Source organism: Perissodus microlepis, chromosome 14 (assembly GCF_051167445.1).
Source record: "Perissodus microlepis isolate ML-2025 ecotype Zambia chromosome 14, ASM5116744v1, whole genome shotgun sequence".
NCBI lineage: Eukaryota > Metazoa > Chordata > Actinopteri > Cichliformes > Cichlidae > Perissodus > Perissodus microlepis.
Genome location: NC_140474.1, coordinates 25,404,193 through 25,424,420, shown reverse-complemented (window position 1 = coordinate 25,424,420; position 20,228 = coordinate 25,404,193). Strand labels below are relative to the sequence as shown.

The window sequence follows — 20,228 nt, the reverse complement described above, 5'->3', positions numbered from 1 at the left end:
TGTGCTCTTTTGCTGTTAATATTTCTTTTTTTCAAATTTAATTGTTAATTATTCATTAAAATCACAATTATTCCTGTACCTGACTAACCCTTCAACCCCGTTACATGAATGATCCCACCCCCATAAAAACAATGGTGTGATCCAGAATTCCGTATACATCAGGAAGTGACATCACTGAAGTCTTTTGGACAACAGGACCACAGAGACAGGCAAGTTGCTCCATTCTTTTCCTTTATTTTAGTCATTTATCTTGTGATATTGTAGTTGTCAACCTCAATAACTCAACACCGTAACATGAAAAAAAGATAGAAAACTATTACTTATGAAAAAGTTTTTTGTTAGTTCATGAATATATGGTGATTTTGAATTTCATGCATGCCATGTGCTCTCTGTCTGGTATTCACTATATTGAGCAGCGGCCAGTTTGTGCAAAAATCTCAACCCAGTCACACTCAACCCTGTTATGTTTTTGATTGTTACGGGGTTGTGAGATTGTGATGGGGTTGAGATTTTAATACTTTGGTTATTAAGTTATCCAATTATTTAAATTAATTATTATGTTCAATCACCATTCTTATACTGCATGCATGCTGAATGTGATTTATATTCCATGTTAAGGATGCGAGTAAGATGGCACCAACAACAGCAGCAGAAAGGCAAAGGAAGTATCGGGAACGCCTTAAAGCTGATCCTGAAAGAAGGGAGAGAAACCTACAGAGTGAGCATGAGAGATGTAGGCAACTGTCAAGGTGACAGTCAAGAAATCTGTGGAGGGCACACAAGAGGACCTCATTGAGCTCTTCCAGAGCTTTGTAAAGAAATTTAAAATGCATCACTTTAATATCGAGCAGCAGTATGCCTTCTGCCGTGAGCTGAAGAACAACATGTCAGGGGAGGAGACTTTGATACATGTTGACTTTTCAGAAAACTACAGCTGTAAATACAGTTCTCAAATTCAGGTTGTCCACTTTGGGGCTTCACATCAGCAGGCCACCCTTCATACTAGTGTGTTGTATGTTGGTGGACTCTTAGAGCCTGTGTGCTTTAGCACCATCTCCCCCAGTAGACATAAAAGCCCTCCAGCAATATGGCAGCACCTAAATCCTGTGCTAGATTACCTTCAAGGCCAACATCCACAAGTGTCTGTGCTGCACTTTTTAAGCCTGCACGCGATACAAACAACGAAGAAACTTCTACCTTTTCACTACAGAACTGGACAGAAGAGCATTCAAGGCTGGTTCTTGGAATTTTTTCGAGGCCAGTCATGGAAAAAGAGCACCAGATGGTGTCGGGGGAGCCTTAAAAAGAGCAGCTGACATGATGGTAGCAAAGGGGCATGACATCCCAGATGCAGAAGAGTTATTCAGGGCCTTTTCTGAAACAAACACAAGTGTGAAACTGTTCTTTGTGAAAAGTGAAGATGTTGAGGAAGCTATGAAGAAAATGCCAAAGCAGATACCAGCTGTTCCTGGAACCATGACAATTCACCAGGTCATTACTGTAGCTCCAGGAGAACTGATGGTTCGTGATGTAAGCTGCATGTGGACAACATGGAAGCAGTTTAACTGCAAGAGCTTCAACACCAAGTGTTTCACTTTTGGCCAGAAGATAGAAACAGCTGTATCACAGACAGGCAGTGGGGGGAATCCAGAAAAAGAAATCCAGTGGGAAAGTCCAGAGCTGATTGGTAAATGGTGTATTCTCAGATATGACAATGATTTGTATCCAGGCATCCTTCTAAACATACAAACAACACGAATCCAGGTCAAATGCATGCATCGTGTTGGGTCAAACTGATTGTTCTGGCCGCATCAGGATGATATCCTCTGGTACCTGTTTGATAATGTCCTTGAACTCATTCCACCCCCACAGGCTGTGACAAGGCGCCATGTGGAAGTCTTGAAAGAGGTGTGGAACCGACTCACAAGATGAATTCATGAAACAACCGGCACATTCATGCATATATACAGACACACACACTGATGCAGGCACACACATGCAAAAACACTCTGACATGGACACAGACACAGGCACTGATACAGACAGACACATTGAAATCATTAACTGATTATTATTGTTATTAGTTCAACCAGTTCATCAAGTTTAATTGTATGTTATTGGGGCAAGGATGAGGTGACTTTTAGCACAACTCATGAGGCTCTTTTATGCCTAGACACACACACACACACACACCCACCCACCCACCCTCACATACATACACACACACACACGCATTATGTTACATTTGAGCAATTCACTTTACAATGTTTGTTAGTTGTTAATGTGCTGTTGTGGTTGTTTTTACTTTAGATTAATAAAACCTAATTCTACTGCAATTTGTATCTGGTGTCCTTCCTATGGTTACAAAGTGAGATATAATGCTAATGTAAAGTCCTGTACATTGAATTTAAGAGTAAACAACTGTTTATATGTAAAGCTGTATTTGTCTCTTCAACCCTGTTACCATCTTCAACCCTGTTATGCTAGTCTCAACCCCGTCACACCTACATTCATATATTATTTTCTTAAAATGTTGAAAAAATTATTTAATGTTTGGGGATTTCTGTCTAAAATATTGAGCGCTATCATATGATCATTGATTTTGATTACAATTCTTAGTTAAACGAATTTTTTGATGAAAAATGACAAGATTGCTTTCACTCATTAGTTACATTTCAGGATCTAAGAGAGTAACAATTTGTGATTTTATGTCATTTTTCTATGTAAAATTATTGAATTAGTATGGGGGACATCTAGTTAATGTAAACATATTGATTTCTTTAGAAATACATTTTATGATAATATTCAGAGAGCCTCCAAAGTGTCCATAACAGGGTTGAAGAATTACAGTCACTACATCTTGAAAATATGATCAATAATAAAAGAAAACTAATGCCTGAGATGGGAAAATGCATTTTTCTGATAGTTAAATATATCCTTAATGATGTGGGATATACATATAAATAATACATTTTGGTAAAAAATGTGAAAACATCCAAGTCCAATTTTAACCATTCTCGTGGAATGACTCTTATATCCTTATCTGCTACTATTATTAAGCTGGCTTAGGGGCTTTAGACATGTGCAGAACAACAGCAGGGATAATGCATCTCTTTGGTATATTCCGCACGATGGTGATTTTTGTCTTGGAGTTGGTGTTCACTGTGATCTTTCACAGTCCCATTGGTTCCTGATGAATGTTATTAGTATACTGTGAATTTTGGAAAGTGCCAAGCTCTCCATGCGTTCATGTGTGCATTTAAGTAGGCGTCCTTGTAGTCAATCCAACCGAGGCTCAGTTTGGTCTCTGGTCTCTGGTGCTTTAGTCCTCTGGTATTACTTTCTGGGTTATATTCATGTATTGACTCATGTGCGTATACAGCTTCGTCGCTGCCATGGGTGAGATGAGCTTATACAGGCACACATACACATATGTAAATATTAAAAAACTAAAAAACTTTTTTTTATCCTTAATGAATATCAGTAAAGGTCAACTGGTATGAGAATGTAAGAGATAGACAAAAACTTATTTCAAGAAACTAAAAATTTAATTGAAAATTGGATCCCATTCATCAGGTTTAAATTTGTTGCTTCACTGATATGACAGTACTTTTGACCTTAGTTAAGTTATGTTTGTCTGAAATACAATCACACAAATGATTTTATCAATGAACTATCCTGGGAGAAGTGTAAAAGAAAAAATGTTATCTGCTTGGAGAGGCCAGTTTTGATTGGTTTCATATTAGAACTAGGCAGTTGAGCATGCTCATGTGTTTTTCTCAGTCTTTTTGTGTGCAACAGAGCATGAGAGAGAGGAAGATGCAGGCAGAAAAACTGACTCAGAGGATTGATTTCTGTATGAATGCAGAGGATTGATTTGCGTGCTTGTCTTTAAAATGGCTTTGTGTAAAGTGTTTTGGCAAATCCATATCAAATCCATATCAGAGACCAAGATATTCCAGACTTAATTGTGCCTTATGTGTGGTCAGGTGTTTGAAATGTGTGTGTGTTTGTGTGGGCACTGAACTTCCTTTGGTCGCATTAGCCGCCTGTCCTGACTAGACGCATTTTCAGCTTTGCCTTTCTCTTTCTTTGCTTCTCTCCCTCCACACTCCTTTCTGAGCCCCTGATTGCAGGATTAAACATACACACACATACAGACACGCACACACACATGCACACATGAAAAAAACAAAAAAACCCAACTGATAGCACACACACAAAGTCTCCAGAGTTCTATGCCAACAGACCTGTAACCGTCGGCAACTGCTCTTGTTTACGCTGGAGATGAATGTGACAGATCGTAGCTCAACTTGCCTAAATAGTTCCCCATACCCCCAGACAGGTGGTGTGCATATATTTGTGGTGTGTGTGTGTGTGCGGGTATGAGGGTAGTAGGTGGTTGCGGAGCATGTGTGGTGGCAAATATGTTTCAGCGATCCAGTGGCAGGTGGCACCATTTCATTTGTTTGTTTTTGCTCCCTCTATGCTCACCTCTATTCCCACTTGTTAATTGTCATCTCTCATTTCAGCTCCCTTTTGACTTCCCCTTGCCTCTTTCCCTTCTTCCACTGTTCCTTCTATCCGAGGAGGTGCTTTCCTTAATTTAAAAACAAAAATTGAGCTATGCAATTTTTAGAAAGCTCCAGAAGCCAATGTGTTTTTCTGGCACATGTTTAGAATTCATTTTGAGCAAAAATGTAAAGCTGGCCCCGATCCAGTCAATTTAATTGCTTAAAATTTCACAGGTGCTCATATGCAGGGGACGCCAGCGTTCATTTAGAGTCCAGTGAGAAAAGTAGAACATGTTTTTATTTCCTCAAGCCAATAAAAAATTTACTAAGGAGGGAAGCAAATGTGAAAAAATACGTAAATGCCCACTCTTTCCCTGCTGCTAAAAGAAATGCTGGTTGGAAAATACAGCCTAGTAAAACAACAAAACAAACAAAACCAGAAAAGAACCAATCTGTGGAGGATGTGGAAAAAAAAAGATGGCAAGATGTGAAATGAAGGAGAAAGCTGTGTTTAACAACTGATCAATATGTTTGACTGGGGAAGGACCACCATAGACTTAACCTTGCTAAAGGAAAAAGTTAAAGTAAAATTTTCTGAGTAAAAGCAAATAGATCTCCAAGGAATTAGAACACTTTAAATGGAAAGGAAATGCAGCCTTAAAAGTCATAATTGCCTTCTCTTTTCCTAGACAGATAACATTTTTAGCCTTTAGTTGTTCTGCCCCGAGAATGCACTTCCACCAGATCTCCGGACCACACACTCTCTCACCACTTTTAAATCACGTCTCAAAAGCCATCTATTCAGAATTGCATACACCTGATCTGTCTTAGTCCATTTTTGCCTTGCTCAGCTTTTATACTTGCTTTTTTACTTTTATGCTTGTGGTTTTTCTTGTTTGTTTTTTTACCCTATGTCTAAATTTTATTTTGCCATGTTTATATTTTATTGCTACTATTGTTCTTATGTTATTGTACGGTGACCTTGAGGGTCTTAAAGGCGCCTATAAATAAAATGTATTATTATTATTATTTTTAGACGACCTTGTCATAGACTGTATCACCCTGTGAAACTTTGTTTTTGTCTTGTTCTTTTTGTTTAATTTGAGCATCCAGCAAATGGAATAAATGGACCAAACCATGGAAAACCATATGTGTGAATTAACAACGGAAATTAGATCAGCTATTAGAGAATGATTCAATGTAATGTAATTGTTTTCAGAGAGATACAGACACATCTCTCACATTTCTTTTTTTTTTTAAATCGTATTACGTTGATCATCCTTGCACTGTTTCTTCCATGTATTTACATGTGTTTCCTGAGAGAAACACATGTAAAACCCATACTGCACTGATTTGCAAATGTGCAAATAAAAGGCTTTGCCTGTGTTTTTTACTAGCCTACTCAACACTTTTGCTTGTCTGTGACCTGCTAATTTGTTTTTGCTAGTTTGTGTTTATCATTATAGAAATTACATGACTGGGTCTCTTCATAAATGTATGCATGGTTAGTAGAAGATGAACTTTTTTATTCCCAACAGCACTTTTGCTCATCATTTTAAATTGCTCTGCTTCATAAATATAGCCCTTGGCCTGACTACATTGGAATAACAAAACTTATTTATATAGGCCTAGCACAAAGAGTAAAGAAATTTGTGTTTGTTTGTCAATTATTTCTTTGTTGTAACAATGCTTTTAAGCAATAAATCTTAAAACATTGGAAAACATGTTTATCCACCTTAAATTGCTCCACATTTGTAAGAAAAATGCATTTGTGGGATGAGAAATAAAATGGGGCAAACAAAGGCCTAGAAAAAGTAAGTGGTACTAAAAAGAAACAGCTGAAGAAATTAGGTTAATTGGGAAAAGGTCAGAAACATGATGGGGTATAACAAGCGCATCTTAGAGAGTTTGAGTGTCTCAGAAGTAAAGATGAGCAGAGGTTCACCGGTGTGTAAAACACTGCATATGCAAATTGTGGAACAATTTCAGAATAAAATGTTAGCGAGGCTCAATGTTAAATTGCAAAGAATGCCTCCTCATCCACAATGTATAATATCATTAAATGGTTCAGAGACTCTGGAGAGGGTATTTTTTTAAAAAAATTTTCAGGGAAGAGAAGGGATTTTTTAGTTAAGACGACGCTAAACCTTAAAGTGCAGCTATTACAGCATCGTGGCTGCATAGTAGAGTGTAATGACATGCCTGCAGTCCAGACCTTTCACCAATTAAAATCTATTGGTGCATCATGAAACAAAAAAAATGCAACAATGAAAAAGAGTGTGGAAAGCTAAAACTCTATGTGAGACAAGCCCCAAAGGTTACGCAGTGCTACACCAAATTCATTCTTTTTCCTTTTTTCTATGCAATTTCTACAACTTTACTGGGAGCAGATACAAATATCTAAAGGAAAAAAAAATATATTCATCTGAAACACACTGAGAAAAAAAATCAAATAATTTTTTTATTCAAAACCTTGGATACTTTAAAATTTTTATGGTATCATTATTTCAGAGTCACATATACAAAATAGAATAACGTTCTATAAATAAACATCACAAAAAATATAAGACTTTTATCAGGAAGGTTTTGATATATTTAGTATTTATTATACTTGAAATTTTTCACTGGGGGTAATCTCATCTGTTTCTGTGCCAGTATATCAAAGAGACATTGGCATTACAAAGATCAAGTAAAAGTTTGTATGTTTACGCGCAAGTTTCGGTTTGTATGTGTGTGCAAGGCTGAAGGAGCAGGTTGTTTTCCTAGTTGTCAGTCCCAGATTCTCTGCATCTATTCTACCTATGAAATATTTACACCAATTACAATGAGACCTCATCAAGAATTTACAGGAAACCTTCAGATATCCGAGACTACTAGCAGCTGCAATAAATGAATAAGTATAGTATTACCAAATCATCATTTTTGAACCATAAATAATGGAGGGGTTTTTATTATTATTTTATATTAAAAACTGCTGGAAAATGTTGAAAAAAATCTATTCTCAATATGTGTCAAGAAAAAAGCCTACACGTCTTAGGAATAAATCTGACAGCTCCAGACCCCCTACAAGTGTTCTTAAAAGCATAGTGCTATGTGCTTACCATTCATAATATGTAGCACACAATAAATTCAACATTTTTGCTACAGTCATGTAAAAAAGTGGATCTCATAAAGCAATATTTTGGACATATTTAGATACGGATACACACTATTTCTTACTTAAAACGAGAAATTGTGCATTGCTGATAAAAGTGACAATGTGCATAGAAAGTTTATACTCCCATAACTATACATTTAAGGGTTATCTGCCAGTAAACAGTAAACCTGTCTTATTTAAATCACTGAGATCTCAGATCTACTGTTTTATTTGCTATCAATGTGTGATGTTTCATCATGCTAAGAACTAAAAAATGTGTTTAAAGCCTTATGAACAAGGTTATTGCAAGTTATTTAAAATAAATCACTTTCCTCTCATCCTTCCTCTTTTGGCTCTTCCCATTAGGGGCCACAACAGTGTGTAATCTACCTCCATTTCACCCTGTCCCTAGTATCCTATTCTGTCACACCACCCCTCTCCATGACCTCCTTTACATCCGTGAATCTTTTTTGTGGTCTTCCTCTTTTCCTTCTCTCTGGTAGCTCCACCTTCAACATCCTGTATTCAGTAAGTCCCCTATCCCTCCTCTGCACATGTCCAGACCTTCTCAACCTTGCCTCTTGAACTTTGTCTTCAAAACATACACAACCTGAGCTTTCCCTTTGATGTACTCATTTCTAATCTTGTCCTTTCTGGTCACTCCAATGAAAACCTTAGCATGCTCAGCTCTGCCACCTCAGGCTCATCCAAACACATCCAGCTTCACCTTCTCTGCTTCTTGAACCTTCCTTCTGCTTACTTTTATTACTCTTATTCTCCAAAGCATGCCTCCACCTCTCCAGGTTGTCCCCGCTCTCGCTACAGGTCATAATGTCATCTTTCAAACGTCACAGTACACGAAGACCCCCACCTGTTACTCCTACTGCACACGTCACCACTGTCTCACCGTTCTCATACATGTCCTGCACAAGCCTCAAATATTTTTCTGTCACTCCCGACTTCTTCATGCAGTACGACAATTGCTCTCTTGGAACACTATTGTACGATATCTCTCAATCCATTCGCACAGACAATTCCATAGCTCCTCAGATATGCCATCTGGACCAATCACCTTTCCCCTTTTCATTCTCTTCATAAAGTAGCTACCCTCACTTCCTCTTTACTAATCCTCTTAACTTCCTGATTTACTAACTGCCCTCAATTTGTTTTCCTTTCTTTCTCATTTTCTACGTTCATCAGTTCCTCAACATACTCCTTCCATCTGGTTGTTGTAACAAGACCTGTGTCAGGCTCTGTCAACCTCAATGCTGACATCAGTACTCTAGTCCAATATTCTTCTTGCCCACCTTCTCTGACTCAATCAGCCTCCACTCTGCATGGTATAAATCTGTGCTCACTGTGCTTCTTCCCTTCAGACATTCTCATTTTTGCAACCCACCTCTTCCTTCTCCTCTCCACCTCACAAGGAATTAGAACACTTTAAATGGAAAGGAAATGCAGCCTTAAAAGTCATAATTGCCTTCTCTTTTCCTAGACAGATAACATTTTTAGCCTTTAGTTGTTCTGCCCCGAGAATGCACTTCCACCAGATCTCCGGACCACACACTCTCTCACCACTTTTAAATCACGTCTCAAAAGCCATCTATTCAGAATTGCATACACCTGATCTGTCTTAGTCCATTTTTGCCTTGCTCAGCTTTTATACTTGCTTTTTTACTTTTATGCTTGTGGTTTTTCTTGTTTGTTTTTTTACCCTATGTCTAAATTTTATTTTGCCATGTTTATATTTTATTGCTACTATTGTTCTTATGTTATTGTACGGTGACCTTGAGGGTCTTAAAGGCGCCTATAAATAAAATGTATTATTATTATTTTTAGACGACCTTGTCATAGACTGTATCACCCTGTGAAACTTTGTTTTTGTCTTGTTCTTTTTGTTTAATTTGAGCATCCAGCAAATGGAATAAATGGACCAAACCATGGAAAACCATATGTGTGAATTAACAACGGAAATTAGATCAGCTATTAGAGAATGATTCAATGTAATGTAATTGTTTTCAGAGAGATACAGACACATCTCTCACATTTCTTTTTTTTTAAAATCGTATTACGTTGATCATCCTTGCACTGTTTCTTCCATGTATTTACATGTGTTTCCTGAGAGAAACACATGTAAAACCCATACTGCACTGATTTGCAAATGTGCAAATAAAAGGCTTTGCCTGTGTTTTTTACTAGCCTACTCAACACTTTTGCTTGTCTGTGACCTGCTAATTTGTTTTTGCTTATTTGTGTTTGTGTTTATCATTATAGAAATTAAATGACTGGGTCTCTTCATAAATGTATGCATGGTCAGTAGAAGATGAACTTTTTTATTCCCAACAGCACTTTTGATCCTGAGTTTGTTTTGCGAGATCTCGCAAAGGTTTTGCGAGATCTCGCAAAAGTTTTGCGAGATCCCGAGTTTGTTTTGCGAGAGCTCACAAAAGTTTTGCGAGATCCCGAGTTTGTTTTGCGAGATCTCGCAAAAGTCCGTCTTAATTTTTTTTTTCTCCCATGTCCCCTGCGGGGCTCCGTATTTAAGCAATAAATCTTAAAACATTGGAAAACATGTTTATCCACCTTAAATTGCTCCACATTTGTAAGAAAAATGCATTTGTGGGATGAGAAATAAAATGGGGCAAACAAAGGCCTAGAAAAAGTAAGTGGTACTAAAAAGAAACAGCTGAAGAAATTAGGTTAATTGGGAAAAGGTCAGAAACATGATGGGGTATAACAAGCGCATCTTAGAGAGTTTGAGTGTCTCAGAAGTAAAGATGAGCAGAGGTTCACCGGTGTGTAAAACACTGCATATGCAAATTGTGGAACAATTTCAGAATAAAATGTTAGCGAGGCTCAATGTTAAATTGCAAAGAATGCCTCCTCATCCACAATGTATAATATCATTAAATGGTTCAGAGACTCTGGAGAGGGTATTTTTTTTTTAAATTTTCAGGGAAGAGAAGGGATTTTTTAGTTAAGACGACGGTAAACCTTAAAGTGCAGCTATTACAGCATCGTGGCTGCATAGTAGAGTGTAATGACATGCCTGCAGTCCAGACCTTTCACCAATTAAAATCTATTGATGCATCATGAAACAAAAAAAAATGCAACAATGAAAAAGAGTGTGGAAAGCTAAAACTCTATGTGAGACAAGCCCCAAAGGTTACGTTCTACGTTCTACGTTCTACGTTCATCAGTTCCTCAACATACTCCTTCCATCTTCTCAACACACTCTCCTACCCTGTTGATATATTTCCATCTCTATCCTTGATAACCCTAACCTGCTGCACATCCTTTCCAGCAAGATCCCTCTGTCTAGCTAATCCATTCAAGTCCTGCCCTCTTTCCTAAATGATCAGCTTTGCATAAGCTTTTGCCTTCACCTTTGTCACCTCTCTCTTTCTTTCTTTATCTCAACAATCTCTTCTTTTCAATACATTTCTGTACTTTCTACATTCTTGCTTCCTGCTTCCTAAATTCTGCATCCTATCAAAATTCTATAAACTACGTTACCTTATGACTGTTGGTCATGTTTTTTTTCACATGACTTTATTTAAACAGTATTATTTTAGCCACTGAGAGATGGTTGTTGTAACAAGACCTGTGTCAGGCTCTGTCAACCTCAATGCTGACATCAGTACTCTAGTCCAATATTCTTCTTGCCCACCTTCTCTGACTCAATCAGCCTCCACTCTGCATGGTATAAATCTGTGCTCACTGTGCTTCTTCCCTTCAGACATTCTCATTTTTGCAACCCACCTCTTCCTTCTCCTCTCCACCTCACAGATACCTCAGTTAGTGCTCCATCCAAGCTTCAGATTTCATCTTCACCACTATGAGTGTCCAGACTCCAGAGGGCCTGTCCTAAATCGTACTACTGCTGGTATTTCTTTTTGAAATATATGTATATATATATATATGTATATATATACACACACACACTTATATATATCTATATCTATATATATATATATATATATATATATATATATATATATATATATATATATATATATATATTAGGGGTGCAACAATACTCGTATCGATATTGAACCGTTCGATACAGTGCTTTCGGTTCGGTACGCATATGTATCGAACAATACAACATTTTAAATTTATTTTATCAACTTTTCTTCTGACGATGCTGTCTGTGTTGAGCGCTCAGTGGATCTGCGCTCGACAGTGCAGCCTAGGTGGAGTAGTCGAACGCAGATTCGCTGAGCGCAGGGCAAGCTAGCAAGACAGAAGTTAAGCTCTCCTTGCAACATGGCAAATTGAACCTCCCCCACCCTCATTCAGATCTGGCGTTTGGAACTATTTTGGTTTTCATGTGACGTATGACCCTGAAGGTAAGCGCGTCATGGACAAAAGTAAAACAGTATGTTGGATGTGCCATGCAATGCTCAATTACATGGGTGGGAACTAGTGCGTTAGCGCAGTTTGCTCGTTAACGTGTTGGCCGTCCAGCCCCACGCACGGGGCGATCCGCGGTAGCTCGTTAACGGAGATTTGCCGTATTATGGCGTTAACATCATTTCAATGAGATTAACGCTGACAGCACTAGTGGGAACACAATGAATATGACTGCACATTTACGCCGACATCATCCTAGCGCAAAGACAAGTGGAAGCAGACAAAAACAACAAGCACGCATGCTACAAACTTTACCCGAGTCATTTAGACAGCCGTTAGCACATGATTCTCCTTATGGGGACCTGATATGTTTAATATGCTGCTGAGAATATAGCCCAGAAGAAGCGTATAGTATAGCTTTTATTTTGGAAAGAGACATTTCTCTGTAATAAACTCTCTTTTCCAAAGATGAGTGATTTCTCGATCAGATAGATCAATTTTTTTTATTACTTTGTTGTTTCAGCAACATTCAATTTAAAAACTGTACTTTTGAGTTAAAATATATATTTATAATTTTAATAAATGACAAATTAAAAAGTCATGAACATTTTTTTTGGTATCGACAAAATATCGAACCGTGACACCAAAGTATCAAACCAAACCAAACCGTGAATTTTGTGTATCGTTGCACCCCTAATATATATATATATATATATATATATATATATATATATATATATATATATATATATATATATATATGTGTGTGTGTGTGTAAAGGAAAATTAGGAAAATGACCATGAGAACTGAAAATCTAATAAATTCCGATTGAAAAAAAAGTGCCAGTTTGCAAAAGCAGATTCAAGGACTTGTTTTGTGGTTAGACTGAAGAAAAACATGCTCTTTGCCAATAGTTTTTGTTTGACTACTCAGAGAAGGGCGGAGAAGTCAGTTTTCTATATGCCCTCTGGCAGAATGGTACAAATTACAAAAAACAACGACAGCAGTGGCGTCTTTTAAACTTGGAAGCAAAACTAGGCGGTAGACAAATATATATATATATATATATATATATATATATTTCGAAGATGAGGTCAAAAATTTTAAATAGGAAATTTGGGTGAAGCAACAAACAGAGATAGATGTACAAAAGTGAGAGAGAAAGGATATAACGAGACAGAGAGAGTGTGCGGATAAAAGGAAGAAGAAGAGAGAGAAAAGGAGAAAGAAGTACGTGACAGAAAAGACTGGCAGCATAGTATGAAGAGTGAGGAGTTTAAGTGACAGCAGACCTGTAAAGCAATTCCTTTTTTGAATATAGAACAAGGTGACTTGTTATAAGCACTTGAGGTTTCTAGTTATTGTAACAGAGTTCACTGAGGCTTGCTTCCCATCTCAGCTATTTAGCTATTACAGAGATCTAAGCACTTTTGCTTTACTGTACTACACATCCCATATAGTATGTGTACTAACACACACTGTGGCAGACAAACATCCTTCACATGCTCAAATGCTGCCTCAATCTTTGACACATAGCTGCACCTCAGCCAGGCAATGAGCTTTTCTATGTGTCCATTTGCACTGAACATTTATGACAGATGGAAGACACTTTGAAGAGCTTTTGGCCATTACACTTCCCAAAGGAGCAACTACCTGAAACGACAAATCACTCCTTTGTTCATTTCTCCTCCTCCCCCTGTTTCTTTCATTCTCCACAGGCTCCTGCCACAGCAGGGAAGAGATTTAACACAACACACCGCTGTAAATGACAACAACGTCAGACACATGAGAAGAACAAACTGGAGGAAGGGTGGATGGGAAGACAGAACTGCAAAGAGGATTTAGATATATTGGCAGATGAGACAGAAAAAGCAAAACATACAGGAGCAAGGAAGAGCTCAAGCCAGAGATATGTACAATGGGTGGGAATTATGAAAGATGTAGGACTGAGCACAGCTTGGCACAAGCTGCAAAAAAAAAAAGTGGAGAGAGAAGCTTGGAGGAATCTACTATTATTATTATTATTATTATTATTATTATTATTATTATGTAAATTTGGACGTTTCATAAGAAAAAAAATCCATCAGTTTACAATAGGCAGATCGAGGCAGAGTCTTCTTGAGCCAGGTGATTCTTAAAGACTATGTGTGAGTGAGAGTATAATGATGTGAGAGCATGTGACAGGGAGAAGGCAATGGTTGAGAGGTGAAGATGGCCAAAGTGACAGAGACAGATAGAGATTTCAAAAGGCTACCGTTTCTTATCAGCAAAGGTCACTCAAGCAATTACGTGACACATTGATTTATATCCCCTGAGGCAAACACTCCCGCAAAAGCAAGCACAACACGCAAACACATGCATGCGTGCACACACATACAAAGAACATAACATACACACACACAAACACAGTATCAATTTGCTGCCTACTTCTAATTATTATTGTTTTATGTGGAAGTCTTGTGGTTTGCTGAGATCATTAAGGTCTTAGCCATTGGTATGAGGCTGTTTCAAGTTTCTCCACTAGTGCCAGTCCAGTTCAATAAGCTATTACCTTCATTAAAAATAAACATCTCTCAGTCAGTCCTAATAACTATAGGCAAATCTTGGACCCCATGACAAGTATGTATTCTTTTTTAAAAAACGGGAAAGTGGCATTCACACAAAAGTGTACATGTAGTCTCTGTTCAATAATTCTTGTGAAAGACGTGAGTGTAGACTTAGGAGTGAACATGCAATAGCTAAACACTAGTTTAGATGGTGGCACAGTGGTTAGAATGGTTTCCCCACATCATGGGTTCAAATCCACCATGTTGCAGGGCCTTACTGCGTGGAGTTTGTATGTTCTCCCCATGTTCCTCCTTTACTCCCGAGTTAGTGGCGTTAAGGTTAATTGGTGATTCTAAATTGTACATAGGCGTGAATGTGAGTAAGAAGAGTTGTCACTCTGTGTTGGCCCTGCAACGGGCTTGCAACCTGTCTGGGGTGTATCCCCACCACCACCACCACACACTAACACACCACACATGATCCTGAATTGGAAAAGTGGAAGAGAAATGATAGTTGGAGCCAGCTTACCCTCACATATCAAGTAATATAATACAATAATGGTATGATGATATAATAATTACATAATTTCAAAAAATATAAACTAATGAGCAAAATGCTTCATCAAATAGTAGTCTTGAATTCGTCGAAATTCGAGACTGCCTTTACCCTGTGCCAGAGATTGGGCAAAGCCACTTCTTGGTTGATTTAATTAAAATGCTGCCAGAACCATATGTCAGTTTGTCTCTAATAGTATTAATTGTGACAGGGTAGCCTATTAAAATGCTGTACAGGCATTTAGCGATCTTAGTTCATGGTCCAGTTGCCATCATGCCTGAACTCTGATTTAACTCCACAGCCAGACCAGACATGTCCCTCTCAACTTTCACACACCAACTGTAATTAATAATCACATTTATTATAATTTAAAAAAAGCTAGTAGTTTTTAATTCTATTCTGCTTATTATACACCTAGATGAGTGACTCAGGACAACTGCTGGCCAGATTTAAGTGATCCTTCATCGTCGAGATGGAGGATTGCTGTTTTTGTGGTCTAAACAGGCCTGAATTTGAATTACCCAAATGACATGGGGGAACAGTCTATCAAAGAAAAGTGATAAAATGTTGCATCTGATTATTTAAATTCGGTTAGTAAGGCTTGGAAAAGTTTAAAACACATCCTCAAATTATTGCTTCAAAATGCCACGTCCAAACCTTGTCATCCTGCACCATCAGGTCCATATGGCATCACAGGACAAAAATTCCAAATACTATCTTCTCCCAGATTTAATCAAGCAGTTTTCACATTTCTCTGCTGCCCTCCCAAAGGTAAAATGTGTGTACTCACTAGGAGGCAAAATAATTCTGTGCTGCCACTAGAACAAAAGTAGCCTCTTATACGAATCTGCAAATAAACACACTCTAAAATGCACAGTAAAAACACATGCATTACCACATTTAAACAAATATTTGCCAAGTACAGAATTCCTTACATCTTGCTAATCTTACCTCCTGCTTTGACTACAGAAGAGATCAAAAATACAGCCAGGCTGGTGTATTATATGTTTGAAGTACTGATTATGTGGCTATGAATATGTGGATGCATATCCAGCCAAAAGTTTTAATAAATATTGGTATTACCTGCTGTGAGCCTCAGTTTCCCAGGGCATTTATCCTTGACATCAAATGCATAAATAGCACAAGGGAGACTTTAGACATACATGTATATTCACCAAAAACAAAATACCACCACATTTTTAGGTGAATGTAACATCATATGGAAATGTCCATGTACCACAGAGAACCAACACACATACACGCACACGAGCATGTATCTGCACACTTCAGGTGACAGTGACAGAGCTTTAGAATGGATTTAATTGACTTGTGGAGAGGGCACTTTACTTTGAACTGATTCATTAGTCAAAAACAATGGACAATTAATTGAATTTAAGCTCCAAATGCAAATAGGTGAAAAAGCATTAACTGTCCATACTAAGCCTGCTCCTGCATGCACTCATTTGCAAAAGCTCAAAAAGATCTCTCAGTAATGTAGTAAATAGATGTAGTCACACTAAAAGGAGTTTTTTTTTTAACTAGAGCACAATAAAATACAAAAAATATCTCAGAAAAGATGCAAGCATAAACCAACAGATTTCAATACACAGTATACAAGTAAGTATACAGTATACAGTATACAGTATACAAGTAAGTTGACCATAGAAGAAGAGAAGAGTGTGCACAACTTTGTGTAACGCGTTACTGCCCATCTCTGCCGGCAACCATAGTTACTTGTAACGCGTTACTGTAATCCGATTACTTTTTTTAAGTAACGAGTAAAGTAAGGGATTACTATTGCAAAAACGGTAATTAGATTACCGTTACTTTCCCATAGGAACGCTGAGTTACTGCGTTACTAAAACCGTGATTTTTTTTGCAAGAATGTCTCATGACAAAGAGTGTCTGTGAAGGTTCTCAGTCATCCAGGTCATCGTAGTCTGCCATACGGATTAATAAATTATCACAGACAGAAGCAGAGCAAATCAGGATGAAAGTCTTTGACCCCTCATGACAAAGACGTAAGCAAGTGCGACGTTTGTGACAACAGCTGTGTGCAGATCAACAATGGATCATATATCGAGTGCGGGAAAGAGTATGAGCGTGCAGCGTTTAAAGCGTGGAAGTCCATAAAAAGTGACAAAAACATTAGCATCCGTTGTGCGTGAGAAGACAACTTCTTTTTACAGCGAAAAAAAACCCCCTAAACTTCCAAGCAAGCGCCGAGTGTGCTATGACGTAATGGGAAATTCACAGAGAAACTCGCGGATTCTTCCACTGACCGCTGCGGCACACCTGCACCAGGGTAAACCTCCGCCTACCCTACTCCTGCTTTACAGGTGAAAATAGAGCAAAAGGACCGCTAGTCTTTGACTTTATTTATTTTCTGCTGTGTTTTACTTGCATCTATTTGAAAGACTGAGTGTAAACACACAAAAAAATATATATTTTATGTGCTGGAATGTGCAGAAAATAGGTTTAAATATTAAACAAATTTCTTCCAGTCAGAGAATGTTGCATATAATTAAATTTTTGCTTGATGCATAAAGTTAAAAGGTTAAAACTAATAAAACAAGTTTTAAAAAGAGACTTTTCCATTTGATTACATTTTGTATGATGGATTATGTAGAAAAAGTAGAATTGGGCTGAAAGATCTATTGCTTTATTACCTATTCAGGTTGTAAATCGTGTTTTTAAAAAGTAACTAAGTAACTAAGTAATTAATTACTTTTGAAAATAAGTAATCAGTAAAGTAACGGGATTACTTTTTTGGGGAAGTAATCAGTAATTAGTAACTGATTACTTTTTTCAAGTAACTTGACCAACACTGGTTGCCGGTGTCTCTAGCTTACCAGAGTTTGACCCCCGGCAGGTGTGTCGCCGAGTGGGGAAAAACGGTTAGACACATGAACAGGTTGGTGGTGTACCTGGGGCTTCTGTTTAAGACTATGCTTCCTCCTCACCGTCACCCAGCCGCCCTCTTTCCCCAGCTGCTTGGGGTCTGTCGGGGAACAGCTAGCAGCAGCTATCTTCAGCTGCACCAGCTACAGGGGCCTGGCTAGCTACGGGTGAATGAAGGGTGCGAAGTAGTGATGTGCGATACCACTGATTTCCTTTCCGATCCGATACCAAGTAATATTCAGGGTGGTATCGACGATACTGATCCGATACCGATACTTTGTACAAAAACGTATTTTATTTATTGTATCTCAAATTATAGCGCCATAATGATTACAGGACATCAGATTACTTGTTCTTATCACTTAATAATGCAGAGTTCATCATATAGAAATAAAAAAACTGAAGTTGTGCGCTATTTGAACACCTTGCCCGCCTGCAGCACTAAAGGACTCCGTGAGAAACGTCTGTCTCACCCTAGCAGCACCTGTCCCTGTCCTCCTCTTCAGTTCGCCTCAACATACGCTCGTCATATTCTGCGATATGATTTACTCGGACGTGTTTGACAAAGTTAGTATTGTTGCCACAACCATACATGCCAACCCTCCCGATTTTTCCGGGAGAATCCCGAATTTCAGTGCCCCTCCCGAAAATCCCGGAGCCACCATTCTCCAGAATTTCTCCCGATTTTCCAGGACAACAAAATTGAAAAACCATATCGCAGAATTCATAGCGCGGCCCAGCCAATTCCAGTTTCCAACAATGGCGGCAGCTACTTAGTTTTAATATTACTCTTATTTCTCTTTCTGGGTCACAAAAAAACCTTTAACATATTATCAGGTGAGAATGTAGCTGTGTAAACTTCAAATATCTGAGCCGACCGACACATGGTTTTCAAACCCCTGCGGTCTTTCACTACTCGGGTTAAACATGATATATAAGTCACGTTGCTAACTTAAAAATGTTATTGTTTGGCTTTTTCAGTGTTTTATTTGTTTGTGAGTAAATCGGTTTGGCTGAGATTAAAGTTATTAGATTAGATTAAATTAAGTTTAACTTTATTAATCCCTCGGGAGGGTTCCTCCGGGGTTTTCACACAGCTGAATAAACGTCAAACAGAAAACTAATTAAACAAAGTGTGAGACAGTCGAGAGTTTACGCCAGCGCCCAGTTATATTTTAGATAGCAAGGAGCAGACGGCAGAGTTTCACTCCACCGAGGGAGCTCGTGCCGTACAACCCGGCTTTCTTTAGACCGCGAAGGCCGGGTCCTCAGGTGGAAGCAGCCTCTGAATTTGGACACCCCCGCTGTTTCCGGGCCGGCCAATAATAACGGTGACATTTCGCGTATTTTATCCGATAAATAAACACTGTAAAATGTATTTATCCCCCCCCCCCAAAAAAAACCCCTTTTGAATGTCTCCCTAATTCTGAGGTCTCAAGGTTGGCAAGTATGGCCACAACACCTCACTTTTTTGACACATGTATCGCAAACCACGTCCCAGCTGTTTGTGGAGGTAAAATAAGGAGTAAAAATAATGTATTTAAAAGTTTTTAATTAAATTGCTAAGCAGATAAGCTACTCAAAAACACCACTGTGTATGAGCAGGAACAGGAAGTGATACTCTACCGCAGAGCGACCAAACAACAAGTGACAGCGCCTGTAGTAACATGCAATATGTGCACATGCTGTATACATCAATTCAACCACTATGTAATTGATTTAAAACTGATTTAAAATGAAGTGTTTAAAATGTATCTAAAACAAACAAACTAAAATGTTTTCCTGTTTTGCGTTCCATCACTTGCAGGTTTTCTGTCTACAAATTAATTTCCACTGCAGGTCAAAGAAACACATCAAATCACTCCATAAAATTGGATTCTAAGTTAAATTTGTTCTGTAGAATTACTGTTTGCCATCTCAGCTTGGTGGGTTTCCTTACATTCCAAAGCTCCACCCACACATATCATATAATATCTCTTGAATGGAATTATTATTTAAAATAATATGTAAGTTAGAATGGCTGGTACCAGTACATGCCCATGCCCAAAAAAAATACCTGTTCACCGAAAATCAAAATGCAAAGAAGATATAGCTCTGCACATAGACTTAGTAGATAATATTGTCTCTCAGATAGTATGCCTTTTGCTGCTGATTTAAGCACCAGGAAAACATTTGATTGTCTTCCAAGAAATATCATCTTGCCATGTGTGTGTGTGTCG

General features: G+C 38.1%; 1 pseudogene; it reads left to right on the top strand.

Moving 5' to 3' along the window:
• Positions 1-619: 619 nt before the first annotated feature.
• On the top strand, positions 620-1,932 carry LOC146374025 (uncharacterized; annotated as a pseudogene).
• Positions 1,933-20,228: the final 18,296 nt, after the last annotated feature.